Here is a 10,870-nt window from a genome sequence, read left to right as displayed (position 1 = left end):
TGATAAAAATACTCTTTAAATAATTAAAGTTATTTTATTAAATTAAAAAATAAAAATTTGAATTTGATTTTTTTTTCTTTGGTAACTAAAAAAACAACTTAATACAACCAAATATATCATTATCTGGGAATGTGAATTTAAATTTAATTAATAGAACCAAATATATTATTTAGTATTAAGTTTAAATATTAAGATATTCTTTTAGGATTAGATTACTTAAAGGGTTAAGTACGAATGTACGATTTTGGTCCCTAATGTTGAGGCTGAAAATTTATTTTGTCTCCGACCTTTTTTTCGCTACAAAATGGTCCCAAAGGTTTAACTTAATTTTAAAATCGTCCTTCAGAAAAAAATACCCTTCCCCCTTCTTCCCCAAAATCCATCGGAAGCAGAACCACCACCACCACCACTGTAACACCATACCACACAGAGCTTTACACCTAAGATGTAAAACAGAGGTGGCGAGGCGCTACGACCTCTAAAATAAAATATATACGTATAATAGCAGAAAGAGTATAATAAACTAGGAGCCTTGAAAAATGGATAAACAAAATCGCAAAATAAAAAGCGCAACGCTCCGGAGACAAAACAACTTGCGTGTGAAGAAACCTCAAGATCATAAATACGAGTAAGCTAAAGAGTGAATAGAGAGCCAATAAATACAGTATAACTAGCTCCTGACTCAGCCTGCGAAGCCAAAGTTGGCCGGAGAATATTTATATATATATATATACAAGTATCCTAGAATACTCAAAATACAGAATCAAGTTCCTAACTCTCCTGTAGCCTCTATGAGGAACAAAATAAATAAGTTTCTTGGAGAGCAAGTTAAGTACATGGGTCATATATATACAAAAAGAAAACCCAAAATGTCCCAAGAACTACTCCGCTTCAGTAATCCAGACGCTTAGCGAGGAGCCTCTCGACCTGCATCTGAAAATAACAACACAGTATGGGGTGAGAATCGGAGGTTCTTAGCATGTTAAAAGTGCCACACGTATAATAAATAAGGTCATGGGAATGCCAGAGGCAATCCTAGAACTCCAATTATACAGTTACAAAACTTAAACTCTAAGCAGGAGCCATAAAAAGGGGTAGGTGTTCTATGGAATCCTCAACTTAACTACTTAAGCTTAACCTTATCCTTATGCCAATCACCTTTCCTCCGCTCCTCCATCGTCAATCAGTTTACACAGACAAATAATCAAACAAGGCAAGCACAAGTAACTTACAAGTAATACAGACAGGGGCGAAGCTAGACAATATTTAGTAGGGGCCAATATTTTTTTTAGTTTTTTATTTTAATTAAAAATAACAACTTAAACTTAGAATTAACTTTTTATAAGATAATTGAACATATTGTATATTAAAATAATTAAACACAAATATCTCAAAACTAATTTTAGATATTGTAAATATAGGTTACATACTTGCTTTTAGAATCTTCAAATACTATTCTATTTCTTTTTAGACGTTTTCTACAAAATTATTAAAAAAATGTATTATGCTTCATGTAAATAATTTAAATCACAACCATAACTTATGCAATGAAAAAATTAATAATAATATTATTAGAGCTGAAATAAGTTAAAATTTGTAATTTACATACACAATTGAGCTCGACGTTTTTTCCTTGATTCAAAGTCATCTATTATTGAGAATTTACATAGATAATAAGATAAACTTTATGCAACTTAACTAAACTCAATTTATTTTATTTTTTGTAAATCAATAATATTAATGTCACAAACAATTAATAATGAGAAAAAATTAAAAATAATACAAGGATAGCATTATAATTACATGATCATCATCTTCAGTTTTTTTTTAAAACCTAAATTAATATTATAATATTATAAACTAGATAAATAAATAAATATATAAATTATTCAAAAAAAAACAAATAAAAAAATAACTTATAAAAAAGGGAAAAATGAGAGATGATAATGGAAGACCAAAGACTACTTATTATTTTTTAAGTTGTAATAATAATAAAAATATCGAATGATGTTTTGTTTTCTAATTGAAAAAAGAGAAAAGAATGGAAGAAGTAATTTGTTGGTTTGTTGTTGCTGCCCTTTCAAATTCTTTATTTCTAATATAAATTAAGATTTTTTTTTAACTAAGTATATGACCCATAGCCTAAATAACACAACTTTTCAATTATTCTTTGCTGCATTGAATGAGAATTAGAGATAATCATACATTTTTTAAAAGAGGAGAAGACTAGACATTATTTTGGGGGTGGGAGGCATTCTTTTATTTTTATTATATTTGTAAACAAATTTTTTTCTTTTAGGGGGCACTGCCTCTCCTGTTCTATACGTAGCTTCACCCCTGAATACAGATAACAAGTACAATAAATAACATGTTATAATCACGTAGGCATTCTCAAACAGTTCACAAGTAAGCAAACAAACAATATGCACATGATGCATGCATGTCCTATGGCTGTTGATATCAACTGTCGGTTACGTAGCTATCCCGACATGTTCTCAAGCTCAGAAATACACCATGGGAAAAATCCCCAAGCTGACATGGGGAAGAGAATGCCCCCAAGCTCAATAATATCCACGGGACGAATCCCAAGCTGACATGGGAGAAGAGACAACACCCCAAGCTGACATGGGGAAAATAATGCCCCAAGTTTAATAACAACCACGGAAAAAATCTCGGCTGACATGGGGACTATGCCCCAAGCTCAAGTTATTCAGTCATTTCTTACAACTTATCATTTTCATTCTCAATATTCATTCATGTCTCATCTCATCATTCTCAATTTCACTTAACTCATTGAGCATACATTTTATTATTCTTGATTGATTAACATCATCAATTCTCAACTTTTCTTTCATTTTCCTTGTTCCTCATTCTTCTTTCTTCTCTTTATCTCTCAATATCATTGTCTTTAACTTTAACCCTTCATAGGGACAACTTACATTTCTTTTCATTTCCTAAGCTTGTTTAATCTTATACCTTCTTGTGTTGTAAATACTTATGCATCGCCTATTTTTTTTGGTAAAGTAACTCTAAAGATCCTAATCTTCAATTTAAGTTAGGTTTTGTTAAATTTGGATTAGAATTGAATTTTTTTACGAAATTTAGAATTCTGCTACTGTATTTACAAAATTTCAGAAAAACAGATAGCAGCAGCATCTTTATAAATTTTCCAATAATTCAAATTCTAATCCGTTGCCTCAAAATTTTGGTGGGATTACAGTCAATATTCCCAAGTTTAAAAACTCACAAGTTTTAGGTTCATATCTCTTTATTTGAGTAATTAATTATTAATTGAAAGAGGTGCCCTGTTTTTATGAATCAGTTCAGAATTTCCAGCAAACAACCCATCTTCCAAATGACTTATCTAAGTCTACAAAATAGATATGGACCTGAAACTTGTTCTCACTTAAAATAGACTAATAAATCTTTAAATCACTATTGAAAGCAACTCAAAATTCTATTTAAATCCAAAGTTATAGCGTCTGAAAGCTGGTACTGTAGAACCAGAAAACTAGAAAAATCTGCAGCAACCACTAAACTTAAAAAAAATTATATCTTCCAAACCACTTGGCCAAATTCCCTGAAATTTTTATGGAATAATCTTGACTTATAGAAATTTGTTAGAAAAATAGATTAGTTCAAAAATCATGTCCAGATTATTCCCAGTTTTCATTTTAAGTTGCTGTCCAAATAGACTAGGAATTTCTGCAGCAAGACTTCTCAATTTCATTAACCAAATTTAGTCCTCTAGGTTTCCAACTTATACTAATTCACTATTCCTCTCATTCATCACCATATCTACTTCAATTATATCATAACCGTACTCCAAAACCTCGGTTCCATGTACCTATCAAAAATTACCATGATTTATATCATACAAGCACACTTTAAAGCATTAAAATTCTGCACTTCTCCTAACAATAGTAAACCAACCAATCAACATAATTTCAGCAACATCAACCTTACTAACTCATCACCTTCAACTAGAAATTGCATCTAACCATTATCTATTCCCTTCATTCATTAATAACCAATCATAAATCACCTTCAACTAATTAAACAAGCCATAACCACCAATTCTATTAACATATATCAACAATTATCATCAATAAGTCCAAGAACACATATTCAACAACACCAACAACTCATGCTCATAAATTCCAATGCAAGCTCAATCATAAATTTATCCAACATCATCACAAAACTAATCATTTAATACATCTAACCATTTCAACTTAACTTATGATTCTCTAGTCTAAGTTTTCACAAAACCTTATATGTTAAACGCGTGAAACCTAAACCATACCTTGGTCGATCACTTTATTTACTCCAAGGAAGCCACACAAGCTACAACACAGCCCCTTAAGCTTTGAGAAACCACTCACAATCTTAGCCCCTATCACCACCAAACTTTCAAATGTCCACAATTCAACTCCAATGCATATATATCTTCTAAATTCACACCTAATACACATGTACACTTCAATTTCATGTTTCACATAATAAATTCAAGACTTGGCTAGGGTTTAGGTTGTCCTTACCTTGTATGTGCCTCAAATGAACCAAAGCCTACTCATTTCTCAACTCAATTCGATCCTATAACATCAATTTATTCAAAATCTTAACACCCGAAAACCTTAATATTCTCGAATTGAATAAGGAAGAATAGGGGCTGAGATTTTGATTTTCTTACCTTGAAATATACTGGGATTTGTAGATCTCGTCACTGCGGTCGCGTGACTTCAAACGGTGCGACGATCGGAGCTCGGATGAAGAAGTTATGGTGAATGGAAGTGGGAGTTAGGGTGGTTTTGGTCATTACCTTCTTCTCTCCATGGTTGCTAGAACGAAATGAAGAATGGAAAGAAGTGATGAGCTGAAGCTCACTTTATTTAATGAAACGGTTGGGCCCACGGGCCCGATTCGGGTCCAGTTCGATCGGTTCGGCTCGTTCGGTCTAACTTTGGGCCAAATTTTTTGAAATTGATGTCAAAATTCTCGTTTTAATTAGCTCTATCCTATTTTAATATTAGATTTACATTTTTATTTTTTATTAAAATTTAATTTTTCTTTTAATTATTTGCTAGATTTGCGGGGTTTACAACCACCCTTACTCCCACAAAATTCCAATAATTAGATTCAAGATTATTCAAATGCAGAAATTAACATCAAATTAAACACACAACAACAATGAAATCAGAAAAGTAATAAATCAAAATCAGAAAAAAAAAAACAAAATCAGAAGTTAAAGCAAAGCAGAAACAAAGCATAAGCAAAAATAGATGCAGAAGCAGAAGAAGAAGAAGCAGATCTAGATGCAGATGCAGATGTAGAAGAAGAAGCAGATCCAGATGATGCAGAAGCAGAATCAGAAGCCGAAGCAGAAGCAGAAGCAGAAACAGCGAAACGGGGAGCGGAACAGTGGCGGATCACAAGCAGCAGGGTGGCGTTGCGGCGGTGCGGTGGTGCAGCGGTGTGGCGGTGCGGCTTCCCTCCCCCCTTCTTCCCTCCCTTCCCCCCCAGTTTCTCACGCCCCCCTTTCTTTCTCCTTCCCCCCGATTCTCTTTTTGCGAAACGGCGAGCGGAGCAGTAGCGGATCACAGGCGGCAGGGCGGCGTCCCTCCCCTCCCCTCCCCCCTCGGTTTCTCGCCCCCTGAATTCCCCCCCCCCGAATTTTCTCTCTCCCCTCTCATGGCCTTTCTTTCTTTTTTTATTTATTTTATTTTATAATTTTTTTAATGAGGGATAATTTAGTAATAAAAAATAAAATTGGTAAAAGGAACGATTTTAAAACAAATTGAATCCTTTGGGACCATTTTGTAGCGAAAAAAAGGCCGGAGACGAAATAAATTTTTAGCCTCTACGTTAGGGACCAAAATCATACTTAACCCTTACTTAAATGAGTTAGAAAGTAAAATTTTGAATTTTAATTTAAAACACTAAAATAGGAATAAAAATAGAAGACCAGAACAATTAAAATAAGAGAAAAAATTGAAGAACAGTTTAAGAACATATCCAGACCAGAAGAACTGAAAAATTAAAATAGGGGATAAAAATTCTAAAATATTCTAAAAACATTCTATTTGAAACAAAAATTTAAAGAATGGGAATAAGAACATATCTAAAATAAAAGAACAGATCCATAATACAGGACTAGATCTAAGATAGACTAGATAGAGCAACCCAAAGTAGGGAATATAGCTCAGGCAAATGTAACGACGACAGAAAAGTAGAAGCAGAAGGGCAATAGAGAAGCACGACAGCACGAGAATGGAGAATGATGAAGGTGACGAGAACAGAGGAATACAACAGCATCACCACTCACACCACAGGGGAGAAGTAGGCAGCGAGTAACCACGGTTAAGAGAAGACAGCTACGACGCGGATACGGTTGCGGTATGCGGGACATTAAGCCAGTGAGACGAACTGGCTCCGAGACGGCAACGCGACGATAGAAACGATGAAGGAGAACTGCGATGTTGAACAAGACACCAGTGACAGTAGTGAACGACGGTGATGGATTTGGTTAGAAGTGAGATTTGAGAAAGAGAGTTATGAAGTAAAATAAATATAAATAGTTTTTTAATTTAAAATAGAAGAAGTAAAATAAATATAAAGAAAATAATAAAATTTTAACTGCAAAAAAATAATTTAAAAATATTTAAAAATAAAAATATATGGAGTATTGATTCATTAAATAATTAAAGATTTTATAGACTGTTAATTCATTCACCAAACTATTAGGGAGTACAACGGTAGTCGTATTAAAAATAATACGAGTATATTAATTTTTTAATTTTTCATTAACGGTTTTAACCAGTTATTATTTTAAATCGAATAAACATAATTAATCATATAAATATAATAATACGAATTCATTTATTTTTATCAAATTAAATTAAGTTATTAATTAAATTATATTTATTCAAATTTTAATTTAAAAATTTTATAATTTAAAATTTTGAATTATATGAATAAAATTAAATTAATTAAAAATAAAAATATACCAGTACGATCTAAATCGTACTGTAATGAGTTTATGAAATTCTAAAACAAAATAAATCTTAAAATATAAAAATAGATTTTTTTATGGGAAACAATAATTTTTTTATTTCAGTAAAAAAATTAACACTAATAAAATACTAAAATTAAAAAAAATGTTACTTAATAAATAAATAAAAATAAGAGATTAATATTTTATGATTATTTTATATTTTTTATTTAAAAGTATAATTTTAAGTTAGTTTTAAATTTTTAAATATTAACTTTTTTTAAAAAATATAATTTTTTGATATTAATTTTTTTAATAATATTATCAATATACAATAAAAGTAGTTCCATTAATAAAATATTCTCTAAAATACTGCACATTATAATATTAATAATATAAAAAAGTTTCAAAAACTCTAAACAATACTGCAGAATTGTAAATTGTAACATCTATCATATTAAATGTGGGTCTCACTTCTTTGCATTTGATTTCGATTGCTGAATTATAGGTACGGAAAAGTCTAGGAGCAGCAACTTTATTAAATTCTAACCAACATATATATAATCAGCAAAAAAAAAAGTGAGTAATTCCACATCATTGGATGAAATAATCTCACACTATTAAAAACATTATTAATGACTACTTGATGGCTACAATCACAAAAATTGCTAGTTCCTAACACTTCTCTTATAGGCACTATAGTAAATATAAATATTCCAAACTAAACATATGGTTTGGACCAAACAAAAAAACTAAACATATGTTGCTCAAAGGTCATAACAATGTAGGGTCAAAAACTCAAAATAGTCATGGATAATAATACGGATTTTTTTAAATTAAAAAAAATAAACTAACTACAAATATTAGGATTATTGCGATAAGATAGCTTGAGGTGGATGTCTATTTTTCACAAGATTCAAGTTTTCAAGGAGAATCTTATTTAATGTAGTTTGAAAAACTACTATCATATACGCATATAAATAGAGGTCTTTGTCTCTGAGAAAAACACAACAAGCGATAAAACAATTCTCTCTCCTTCCTTACGTTACAAATATTCCTCTCTCTTTCTCTTTTATCTCTATGTGGTTTTAAACTATAATAATTATAATATTTATACATATATAGATTACTTATATTATAGTGAGATAAGAGCATATTTATATTTCTCTATTTTATATTTATCTTCCTTATTTATTTTACAACACGTTATCAGCACGAGACTCTGATCAAATTTTTAGGAAGACTCAGATAACAAATTTTCATTATGTCGAAACTCTCTCATCTTGAATTCAATGCTCTTGATATATCTGTAAACAATTATTTATCATGGATATTAGATGCTGAAATCCATCTTGATTCAATGGATCTTGGAGATACCATTAAGGCTGAAAATAATACATCCCAGAAGGATAAAGCCAAAGCCATGATTTTTCTTCGTCGTCATCTTGACGAAGGATTGAAAAATGAATATCTCACATTAAAAGATCCTGCAGATCTTTGGAAAGACCTTGAAGAAAGGTACAATCATAAAAAAATGGTGATACTTCATCAAGCCCAATATGAATGGACGCACTTGCGTCTACAGGATTTTAAATCCATAAATGAATATAATTCGACAATGTTTCGAATCACCTCACGAATGAAATTATGTGGGGAAAAGATATCTGATAATGATATGTTAGAGAAAACTTTCTCGACCTTCCATGCCTCGAATGTGCTCCTGCAGCAGCAGTATCGAGAAAAATGATTTAAAAAATATTCTGAGTTAATTTCTTGCCTTCTTGTTGCGGAACACAACAATGAATTACTTTTAAAGAATCATGAAGCGCGCCCAGCTGGCGCCGTCCCATTTCCTGAAGTAAATGCACCAAATCATTACCTCAGAAAAGGTAAATGGCAAGGTTTTAATAACAAGAAAAATTATGGAAGGAAAAGGAATTATGTTCAAAAGAGAGGATCTCACCAGAAGTGGGATAAAGAAAGAAATATTGGGCAAAATAAATCAACAGAGGATAAGTGTTTCCGTTGTGGTGGAAAGGACCATTGGTCGCGTACCTGTCGTACACCAAGGCACCTAGTCGATCTTTATCAAGCATCTTTGGAAAAAGATAACAAAGAAAAGGAGACGAATTTCATTTCAAATGATGTTGCTGAAAATTTTACCACTCATTATGATGTATCTGATTTCTTTGAGGACCCTGAAGGAAATATTAGTCATTTGATTAAGGTTTAATTACTCTGCAGGTCCCTATAGTTTCATCAAATTTTCAATTAGGTCCCTATACTTTTTTTCTTTTCAATTGGATCCCTATACATTAGTTTTTTTTTTTAATTTAGTCCTTGTTAACGTTAAACGTCAAAAAAATGTTAGTAAATTGTGAAATTACTTGTATACCCTTAGGGACCCAATTGAAAAGAAAAAAAGTATAGGGACTTAATTGAAAATTCGATGAAACTATAAATATTCAATGAAAAATATTCCTATAATCCCTATTCAATGATTTTACGACATGAAAGATATTTCTATAATCCTTTTTATTTTGTTACTATCATATTTGTAACATAATGACATTCTGAATGCATCTTCATTTGTTAAAAAAAATCTGCTAGTGTTTACAATTTCACAAGATTTGTGGAAAGATATGCAGATGACAATTTTAATGATATTTTGGATGAAAGCTATAATAGAAAAGATTACAATATGTCCTGGTTCGATTCCAAAAGTGAGATATACATCCAGTCTCCACAACAACAAATGGTAGAATTTTTCACTATAAACGAATTCAAGTTATAAATATCAATTCAAACCAAATACAAAACAAAATTCTCAAACACCTCATGGCTTTTTCTAGATATTCTCACATCCTAGCTCTCTTGCCTTTCTCATGACAGAAGTTGATACTCACTTTTTAAGCTCTCTCTTTCTTATAAATAGAATAATTCATATCAGCTATCCTAAAATAGAATGAAATGATGAAGACATGAAAACTCTTTTAAGAGAAAAAAGATAATTGCACAATATCAGTCAAAATATATAACTAAGTTTTTCCTTTCTTTTTTTCTTTGTATATTTTCTGCCTATTTTGACAGGCTGCCCCAACTGTATCCTTTCGTTGAAGGTGCTCTTGTTGCATTTTGATTGATCTATCCGTTTTAGCGAAATTTTGTTCTACATCATCTACTTCTTCTTTTGATTTTCTATGAGGATGGTGTCTTCCATGAATTCAGCTTTTGTATCGATGCAGAGACCACACCTCGTGAAATCATTCTTGACCAGGTTCCCTTGCTCTCCAAATTGAGCTTACTCCAACTTTGCTTCAATTTGTTTCTTGCTGCACCGAAACAAACACATTATAAAAACTCATATAGTTTTTTCTTAGCACACATTAACTCAACCATAAATGTTTGGCATCACAAAGTTTATTAGTTTCTTAATTCAAGAGAAATTAATAATAAGATAATAAATTTATACCAAATCCAACAAAGGCCACGGGGAAGCAAGCAGGAGCAACACCAAGAAAGGTAATGAAAGGCCTTCCATTTGGGTGTAAGACAAGTAGGTGATTGAAATAAGAAAAAGAAAGAAAGGCCTTTCATCATTCTCAAGGTATGATTCTTGAATTAACAAAACAAGCTTCAATAGACTGAGAAGCATCCTTACAAGAATGGAGGTGCACAACCGAACTGCATTAAATTGATGAGTCCCTGAAGAATCATGAACAAAATTGTAAACATATCCAGATAACAGTCCAACTAATCTAGATCATGAACAACCGCATTTTGAAGTGGATCTAACTATCAAACTAAGCCTGAATCAATCTAAAATGAATTAAACTCACCTTGCGAAAGAATAAGCAAGGAGAATGCACTTCGTTGGTG

General features: G+C 31.5%; 1 pseudogene; it reads left to right on the top strand.

The window, feature by feature from the left end:
* Nucleotides 1-8,255: 8,255 nt before the first annotated feature.
* On the top strand, nucleotides 8,256-9,224 carry LOC148575777 (uncharacterized; annotated as a pseudogene).
* Nucleotides 9,225-10,870: the final 1,646 nt, after the last annotated feature.

Source organism: Arachis ipaensis, chromosome B1 (genome assembly GCF_059453495.1).
Source record: "Arachis ipaensis isolate K30076 ecotype BB chromosome B1, ASM5945349v1, whole genome shotgun sequence".
In the NCBI taxonomy this organism is placed as follows: Eukaryota; Viridiplantae; Streptophyta; class Magnoliopsida; order Fabales; family Fabaceae; genus Arachis; species Arachis ipaensis.
Note: the sequence above shows the minus strand (reverse complement) of the source record. Positions and strands in the feature narration are given on the sequence as shown.